The 10,306-nt window shown below is 36.5% G+C and overlaps 1 long non-coding RNA gene across 1 annotated transcript; it reads right to left on the bottom strand.

Annotated features, from left to right (window-relative positions):
• Positions 1-5,037: 5,037 nt before the first annotated feature.
• LOC128184883 (uncharacterized) lies at positions 5,038-5,697 on the bottom strand. The gene is made up of 3 exons (XR_008243786.1): positions 5,637-5,697; positions 5,388-5,450; positions 5,038-5,136 (listed from the first exon to the last, which is right to left on the bottom strand). It is a non-coding gene; the product is annotated as an uncharacterized LOC128184883 (long non-coding RNA).
• Positions 5,698-10,306: the final 4,609 nt, after the last annotated feature.

Consider the following 10,306-nt stretch of genomic DNA (forward strand, 5'->3'; position numbering starts at 1 on the left):
TTTAGCTTAACTGTTGTGTACTACCTTGAATGATTTAGTCGATACAAATGTAAATGAGTTATAATAATTATTCAGGAAAAAAAGAAAACCAGAAGAGAGAAGAGGGCATACATGTACAAGAACACTTCAACATGAATAGTAAGTCAAGACTATGTACAGTAATCATAAACTATAATTATGATAAAACAATAACAGAATATAGTTTTTGTCATGAAACAGAAATAACCATACGAGTTGAGGTCCTAAAAACACTGTATATATCGTAAGGTGCTCAAAAGGCGTTCCCCTTGTTATACATCACCAATATATATGTACTTAAAGCAAGCCACAGATACTATTCATGATTGACTTCAACTTGAGCATGAAAATTAATGCTCGCTTGAGAATAAACCTTTCTTGTCATAGGCGTCAGAACCGGGGGTACTAGGGGGGGGGGGCTTTTTTGCAAAGTTATAGCTAACCATTAGAAACATAGCATGCTAGAGGGTTCAGCCCCCCCCCCTCCACTTTTTCTCGCAGAAAAGATTATTGTTCTAAGTTTACCTTGAAAGATTGAGAAGTTGGATTCAGAAGCATACAAGCCCCCTCCCCCCCCCCCCCCCCCCGCCCCCACGGATTAGGAATTTGATGATTTTGGATTTTGGAGAAAAAAATTTGGGTAAGTAATTTTTTTTTCTTTTGAAAGTATAGGTATATTCCACCCCCCCCCCTTCCCCCACGGATTAGGATTTCCATGATTTGGGGAATTACCTTTTCCTCAATATTTCTGAGGATTAGTCTAGCCCCCCCCCCCCCACTTTCAATTTGCTTCCGACGCCAGTGCTTGTTTTCTAACAATTACATATACCAGTTTGAAATGAACTAATACTGTAAACGTACTTAATTCCACGGGTCTAAAATTATTTCATAATTTCCTCTGTAAGTGCCTTTCTTTTTACCTTTGGTTTTTAATATCCACATGAGTTATTTATCTAATTAACCGCCAGTTCTTATGGGTAATGAATTAACCACCAGAACATGCAACCATGCAATTACATTATTTTTTTGAATTACGTTAATTTACTGTACTTATCCAATGAAATGCTTTGAGAAAATAATTATTTTTAAAAAATTGTCAAATACAATACGCACTGGTCTATAATGCGCATCTGATATTTTGGCCTGTAAATAAGGCGGAAAACGTAGTCTAGGACCTCTTTTTTTAGGTTTTTAAAGTGAACTGCCCAATATGAATTATTATACCTTTCGCAGACAACATGGGTTTAAAGGATGTCTATAAAAAGCTTTCCCTAATGAGATGTTCAAGATAAAAAATTAAAATTAGCACAGGTGTTTACAACAATGTTCACGGACAATTGTCCGATCTTAAACTTTGTGAAATTAAAAACACTGTAATGTTTTCCACTTATACAGTATCTGATACTAAACGAGCTCGAGATAAGAGCTTTACTGGTGTTTGGGCTGGGGTCATTAATCTTATATGAGCCCACTTTTGATCTCATCATTAGCGAGCTCATCTTAACTTATCTTCAAAACATACATTGTCTAGATTGGATAATATTATACAAATATTGACTGGGGTTGAGGGCAACATTGATTATATTAGCCCCTGAGGGACGAAATATTGCCCGACGCGAAGCGGAGGGTAATATGTTCGTCCCAAAGGGGCTAATAAAATCATTGTTGTTTGTTAGTATATAAAATATAGTATAGTAAATATAGTTAGAATATACTACTAAATATAACAATAAGAATAATAAAGTTATAAACTTCAGTATAAACGAGTTTCGAAATAACTAATGTGTTAACAACTGTACATTAACTTGTACCAAAAATTGTTAAATTTCTTCTTTTCCAAACGCTAAAATTCGTTTTAGCTTTTCTAACTTCCTGGTCCTAAGTCAAAATCTTAGCATGCTTTATGTTACGGGCCCCGTAACATAAAGCATGCTAAGATTTTGACTTAAGTAGGGTCATAAGTAGGACTTAGGCAGAATCTTAGGAGCTACATAAGTCCTCCTTAAGTATGTCTTATACCGTAGCATAAAGCAAACTTACCAATGTCTTAGCTAAGTCATGTTTATGTTAAAAAGTAAAAACGTATTTTTCATTTCTTTTGTCGAATTTCTATTTATTTGTTTTTATAGATACACATGCATGACATCTTTGAGATGTAAATGTACTGACACAACATTCAAGGTGGCATGAGTATAAACATGTACATACATGTATGTGCCTAAAAATTTTGAAAAGCTCAAAGCGATGGATCTCGAACAATATATTCAGTCTATTGTTGGTGATTTTTTGTTTTGACGAATATTCACTATTTTAGTCGTTCTCGAAGACTGCCTGTGGCGTAATATTGCGATGCCGTAGAACTTGATATAACTATATAGTGGATTTCTTTTTATGTTTTGTTCTATCTCTTACCTCACCAATAAAGCAATTCAAATGATCTGGGTATAATCATTCCCTCATTAAGTCGATATATTGAAATGGGGCAATCGTCGTCTTTAAAATTGCTAAGGGTGTTTCTGTCTTTGAACGTCGTTCTTTTAGTTTATCAAGTTTCGCGAGTTAAAAAATGCAGTTACTTCTTGTAAACCAACCATTACGTGTTTACAACATATCCAGCAGATCACTTGCATACTAACGGTTTTTGGAAAATGTGCCAGATTATTACGACCACTAATAATATTTATATCAATCAAATCAAAAATTTTATATTGGTGAATATTAAGATATTCATTCTGTGTAAATAGCATAATGTGATTAGATACTCTGTTATCATATGCTGAATTTAGATAATTTTAAAATAACAAAAAACCTTCTAAATGTGTGAAAACAATACTTAAGACATACTTAAGTCACATCTTCCGGCCGCCTAAGTTTTGGATAACAGTGGGGAAGAAGCAAATTGAAAGTGGGGGGGGGGGGGGGGGCTAAACTACTCCTTAGAAATATTGAAAAAAAACCGAATTCCGAAAATCATGAAAATCCTAATTCGTTGGGGGGGGGGGGGGGTAGTAACTTTAGTTGCAAAAAAAATCTTACCTACAAAATCCCCCCCCCCCCCCAAATTATTCAATTCCTATTTCGTGGGGGGGGGGGTGTTAGTATACGTTTGACTCCAACTTCTCAATATTTCTATCTTTTTAGGAACAATTTTATTTCCTGCGAGAAAAAATTGGGGGAGGGTTAACCCTTTATGATGCTATGTGCCTAATGGTTAGGTATAATTTTGCGGGAAAAAAAACCCCGGTTCCGACGCCTACGGGGAAATTGTCTTAGCTAAGCACTCTTCTAGTTACGGACTTAAGTCTAAGAATGTACATAAGTCCTACTTAAGCACTGTCTTAGACTTAAGTACCCTGTATACATGTTACGAGCCCCTATTGTCTGTGTGACGGTGCCTTTTTACGAGTGGTGTTCAGCTTTAAGGGGATATGTTTGAAGAAGGTATTATAATAAATTCCTTATTTCAGTTGTAACTTTGTTTCAAAGGAGGTTACCCTATTCTTAAATTTGGCCTCAAATACCACAAGATATATTTGTCTGTGCCTATGGAGGTACATGGAAAATATATTTTCATATACATATAATGTATACTTTTTTAATTTAAGAAAATCATATTTTTCGACCCCTTCCCTTGTTCTTAAAATAGATCCACCCAATGCCGAGTGATAAAAAACAGGGGAACCTAATATGAGGCGAAGTTACAACATAAACGTGCAAGATTAAATAATTTTCTCAACAAATGGTTGTAGAGAGGACACCAATGAACCCCATTCGTGATTTTTTTTCTTCAGATTTTAATTTTACAAAATAAGACTGAAGCTGCGCAGTTCGACATCTGTTCTGAGTAATAAAAAAAACATTGTCCTGTTCTTGTGTGTAATTTTTCAAACAAAATGACATGTTACATGTTACCGTAAGGCTTCATGTTCATTGCTTTTATATCTTTTGGCAGCTTTTTTGGCCATTTTCAGGCAGAAACAAGCCAGTTCAAGAAATGTTTTACATACTTATCCTCAAATGAACAAGTGCACTTAAGCTATAGAAAATAGGCCCTTTTCAGTACCATTTTATGTAGAAAATATTAATGAATTGATTTTTACAGTGAATATGTAAGCCCTGTTGGATTCATTTGATTTATAATTATGCAAGCTACAATTTACCAAAATTAGCATACAGTTCAAACAATTGAGGATTTTGAAATGTCTGTTGTTAATCTAAATCCGGAAATATCGTACCGAACCTACTTGAATTGTGTCTAACCCCCGTAATGCCCCCCCCCCCCCTCCCCCGGTTCCGACGCCTATGCTACACATGTATGTGTTTTCCTTAAAGTTTTTAATTTAAACCTTTGAAAAAATCAATTTCATATCAAATTTTGATAATAAATATAGTAATGTTAGAAGTACTAAGAATGCAAAACAGGTCACGGAAGCGTTGAAGCAAGTGTAACGTGCAAGGGGGTCACTGCCTGTGATCCCCCGCAGGCCCGTACCCGAGATAGAATCGGATAGCCCTGATTGCTGCCAATATTTACAAGTGCAGACTTTAATCACCGCTCCTGCACATATATAGGGACTCAACGTTACGCAGGCAGGGATGACCGCACACCCACGCAACTGAACAGGTACGAACGTTAACGCAAGCAGGGATGACCGCACACTTGCACCAACAACGCAACCTAACGCAAGCAGGGAGTGCCGCACACTTGCGCTAGAAAGGTCAGAACACCAGCAGGGATGACCACACACTAGTGCTTCGCCGCAACCACCACCAATACAAGCAGGGATGACCGCACACTTGTATTAATGCAACACAAAGCAGGGATGACTGCACACTCTGTATCGTAGGTTAGAACACACGAAGATTAGATAGAGCAGGGATGTCCACACACTCAATCTAGCCGTACCTGTTCAAGTTTAACCCCAAACAGTCGTTCCATTCACACGCTTTAGACACTGTCCCTATATATGTGCCGGTCTAAAATAATTTGTAGTATCTTAAAACGGGAAATCAAAATAAACATGAAGTAGCGTTACTATTGGGCGTTGTACCAAGAATAACAATACTGATGGTTCGGATTTTCATATATATATATATTCTGTATTAAAATGAACAACCCTGAAATATACAATGAGAGTGTGCCTTATAATATGCACAACATGATAATGATATAAACAATTTATACGATGTACATAATCATATAAGTTATCGCTCTTACATAAACAATTACTTCGTCCATGTAATTTCTTCACGTACATATGTAATATTACTAAATCATATATTTATACATTTAGAGATATATCATATATATGCATCTCTCTAATAACAAAAATTAATAGATTTATTTAGGTAACAAAATATTGTAATACCCGATTGTGGATCAGGGTCCACTTCAAATAATTATGACAAATGCTGTTAATCAAGTCAGGATCCTGTTAAACAATAATGTGTGCGTTTAGAACACTATTTTTGATAAATACCAACAAATAATAATTCCATTATCTGCTTTCACACTTAGCATTCTCACTGAATAGTGTTTATGTAAAAACTATAGACAATCAAAATATTACGCTATTTAATTAGAGTTTAACTGTGAATTAAAAAGTAAAAGAACTTACAGTATGAGGTCATGTCAGAAGTCGTATTTATTTGACGTATAATCTCAGACATATAATGTCCACTACCTGCCGCGCACCGCGCGAAAATTCTCCCAGCCAATCAACAACCAGAATTAAATATGGAACTGACCATTTGCTATTTTTAACTTTAAGGGATAACACGTATAACACAACTTTTTAATATGAATGATTTTATTATTGTGATGATAAACGTTAATTTGTAAAGCTGAAATAAAAAATGCATAAAATAATATTTACGAAATTCAACACTATCACCTATGCCCCCTCCACGAGAAATGACGTCCTCGTCATTATACTAGAGCATATGTAAACCTGACATAAACACAATTAAGAAATTAAAAATTAAAAAAAACCTATGATTTATCTAGTACAGCATTCATCATGGCTCTGCAAACCATGTTAACAACAAACTCACCTTCTCTCATCCATTTAGGTTGCTTACGTGGTCGAGATGATTTTCGCAGTCCAACGTTTCCATTTTCATATGACTCCCTGATTTTTCCGGTATTCTCATCTTCATGTTGTTCGATCTGCTCTAACTCTATACTAGGATCATCATCGCCATCATCATCCTCAGCATCCTCCTCATCATCATCCTCATCATCAGCTCCTCTCACATACTCGTCACTTGAATCATTACTGTGATCTTGTGACGGTTTCAGTGGTGCAGGCACAACTTTACGGCATAATAATTCATCGTCGGATGAATCATCAGTCTCTTCACTCCTTGATTCTGGAGCTACTGCTGCCGTTGTTCTCTGATCAGAGTTCTTTTTCCTTTTTGGAGCTGGTGTAGGTTTCTTACTAGTGACAGTTTGATCTAAACTATCGCTTAGGTTAAGTGTACCTATAGGGAGCAGATTTCTGTGTAAAGTACGCTTGCGTCCTTCAACATTCTCTTTACGAACAACATATACTGGTATGCATATGTCTGGATTCGGTCGATCCAAAACAACATAAGGTTCTTCCTCCCACCGATTTACCAACTTATGCTTTCCTTCAAAAGCTACTATTTTGACCATAACTCGGTCTCCAACCTCTATGTTATTTCCTCTTACTTTCAGGTCGTAATAATTCTTTTGTTTTCCCTGAGCTTCTTTAATTGCCTTTGAAGCTAAATGATAAGCTGTCTGCAGCCTATTCTTCATTTCTGCAACATAATTTGTCATAGGTTGTTTGGTGATTTCCTGATCAAGTTCAAACGCTATGTCAACAGGTAATCTCGGCTGTCGTCCAAACATTAGGAAAGACGGTGCCTGACCAGTGGTTTCCTGTCGCAACGAGTTATAGGCGTGAACCATCGGGCCGACATATTTTTTCCGATTATGCTTTTGCTCTGTCGTAAGAGTTCCTAGCATTTGGAGAAGAGTGCGGTTAAACTTTTCAGTTAGACCGTTCCCCATTGGATGATAGGGAGTCGTTCTTGATCGTGCAATACCGCAAAGACTACAAAGCTCCTTGATTATTTTGGATTCAAAGTTTGCTCCTTGATCGGAGTGTATCCTTTTCGGAAGCCCATAATGTACAACAAAATCATTGAAAAATGCCTCAGCAGTAGTTTTTGCTGACTTGTTACGAGTTGGCACAGCAAAAGCATAGCGCGTGAAGTGGTCGTTTATTCTGGTAACCCCCTTTTGACGTTTCCAAGCAAAGGAAGTCTAAACAAACTAGCTCTAATGCTTCTGAGGTTTCAATACTAATTAAGGGTGCCCTAATGTTGGTAGGTGACTTTCTTAATATACAATTCTTACAACCCTTAATCCACTCATCAGCATCTCTAAACATCCTAGGCCAGAAAAAACGCTCTCTAATAAATGATACAGTTTTATCCCTACCCGGATGACCGATGCCGTTGTGTGATAACCTTAAAACCTCGTTTACTAGACTAGGAGGTACTACTAGCTGGTGTACAACTCCAAACTCTGTCTGAATAATTCTAAATAACTTACCTTCTCTTATTCTAAATCTGCTGAAGTTTTTCCTAAAAATTCGCGACTCTTAAATATCTGGTAACTCGTGCTGTTCTGGACATTTGTCGTTCTCCACGAAGTATATCCATTCCTTGATTAACGGATCTTGTCGCTGCTCTCTTTCAACATCAAACTGGTTTATCTGCTTACATGGTAATTGCACCAAAGGTTGAAGCGCATCGCTGTCGATTGAGAGACTTTCAACCAAAGGTGACGGAGTCTGTACCATAGAAATACTGGCAATCGTCTTAACACTCTCTAAGGAAATTGGAATGCGGTCTTGCTGTTGCGATTCTGGAAGTCTGGACAGCGAACCTGCATTTGCATTGTTGCGCCCAGGGCGGTAGCGAATTTCAAAATCAAATGCTGCTAATGCTGCTACCCAGCGATGCCCTGTAGCATCCAATTTGGCTGACGTTAAGACATACGTTAAAGGATGAAAATCGGTGACAACCGTGAATTTCTTACCATACAGATAATCTTGAAACTTTTCTGTAACTGCCCATTTTAGAGATAAAAACTCTAACTTATGTGCGGGGTAATTGATTTCAGAACGATTCAACCCACGACTTGCATAGGCAATTACACGGTCCTTACCGTCCTGTTTTTGATACAGTACAGCCCCAAGGCCTGTCAAGCTTGCATTGGTATGCACCTCAAACGGCAAATCAAAATCTGGATAAGATAAAATAGGAGGGGATGATAAACGCTCTTTCAGAATTTTGAATGCCTCATCTTGCTCCTTGCCCCAATTCCAGTCAGGAAACTTTGTTTTCTTCTTAATTGTTTTATTGGATTTTGTGGTTGTTGGAATTAGACTCGTAAGGGGTCGAGCTATTTAAAAAAAATCATAATAAATTTCCGATAATACACTACGGCCAACGCGGTTTGCGTATTTACCGCGAGTCCTCGTGGTGTGAAATTGATCGCGGTTTAGCACAGGTAACTCAGGTAAAACCGCGCATCCTCGCGGTACAACTTCTCACCTTGGCCACACCGTCGCGGTACTGTGAAACCAGTCCAAGGTGAAAACTATTCTCGGTTTTTAACGCGAGTTACCTCCCCCAATTTCTTCTCATACGGGAACTATGATTGGGAGAATTAATGAATATTAATTTATATTCCTTTATTTTATAAAAGGAGTTGATTGTTACAATTTATTATTATTTAATAAAAAGTGGGAGATATAAAAGGAAGGTGTAATTATGCTAATACAGAATTTGGTATACTTTTTTGTATACTCTATGGCGTTACATATAAATTAATCTTGGCACATTCATCGCTGACAATTCTTGGTTATCAATGAATTTAATTGATAATTATATACCCGGTAATAAACACTTCACCAAAATATCTTATTTCGCCTCGAGAAAATAATACTAATTAGCATTTCATTTACAATCTTTCATATTTAAATCTTACCTTTAAAACATACCTTACACTTGGTCCTTTCTCTTAAATACATTTAAAGAATTCGTTTAATGAATAACAAAATACATGTAGATATAAAAAATGTTTTAAAGTGCACTCGCTCATCACCGCTGCGACCCGAGTTATATCCCGTGATCGACATTAGTTGAATAAATATGCTGGTTGCCCGCTTGGACACGTGGGTTTTCTCTGAGCACTCCGACTTTCTCCCACATCGATGACCTCATCGCGCTAACATCCGTGCCAACGAAAGATATTAATATAAGTTGTATAACTTGTTTATCAAACGTTTTAAAATAGAATAAAAAAAGGTCCAATCAGCTTACGAAAATGCTAATGTTAAAATCGTGTGTATTTAAAAATTGACTTTCCTATCCGATCTAGCAAAAGTATGATGTTCAGTGGGTCGCCCAGTATTTATGTTTGTTCAAAACCCGGGATTTAAAAATATAAATGATAATTTATTCTGGGGTATCCATCACATGTTAAAATGTCGCAGTGTCAGTTGACCAACAGAGGAAGGTGAATTGCGTAACATTACGTATACAGTATGTGTATATAGAATTTCGGTGGTTGCCGTCAGGGTGGGTGACCTGCAGCAATTAGTGTGACTTGGGGTCCGCTAAATAGAACTTTATAGTCCGTTCTTTCAAACAGCAAAATTTTCTTGATAGAATGATTTAATTTCAAACAAATGAAAATTTGTTTTTTTTTCAATTTAAATTTTAGGAAATTATTCTGCGTATTCATAACACAGTATTTACAAAATAGATCCATAAAATTACCTTTATATGATATACTTTATACTCGATTGAAATACAATTAACAAACAGACTATACTCAGGGTTAATCAGGAATGGAGAGAGTAATTGAGAACACAGCTAAAGTAAATTTTATGTACACATCTAGTATTTGTACTTTTTAAAAAAAGTAAAAATGTGATTATTTGAATGAATGTAAGTTTTGAATCATTTTGGGAATCATATGAACAAAGATGTGTGTTTTGTGCATAAGTAAAAAAAAACCTCTTTACTCGATGTGTTATATATTTTTTATTCCTCTAGCCTTGTTAAAATTAAGAAAGTTTAAATTTTCAATTTTCTTAGAATTTTCTAGATTTTGGAGAGAGAGAGAGAGGAAGAGAGAGAGAGAGAGAGTTGTCTCAACATTCGATAAGATTTCTCATGGCACGTGGTCAGAGCAAGAGTGCTGTCAGAGACAGGAAGTGTTATGCAATAGTTATACACA

The sequence above is a fragment of the Crassostrea angulata genome, chromosome 5, assembly GCF_025612915.1.
Source record: "Crassostrea angulata isolate pt1a10 chromosome 5, ASM2561291v2, whole genome shotgun sequence".
Taxonomy (NCBI): domain Eukaryota; kingdom Metazoa; phylum Mollusca; class Bivalvia; order Ostreida; family Ostreidae; genus Magallana; species Magallana angulata.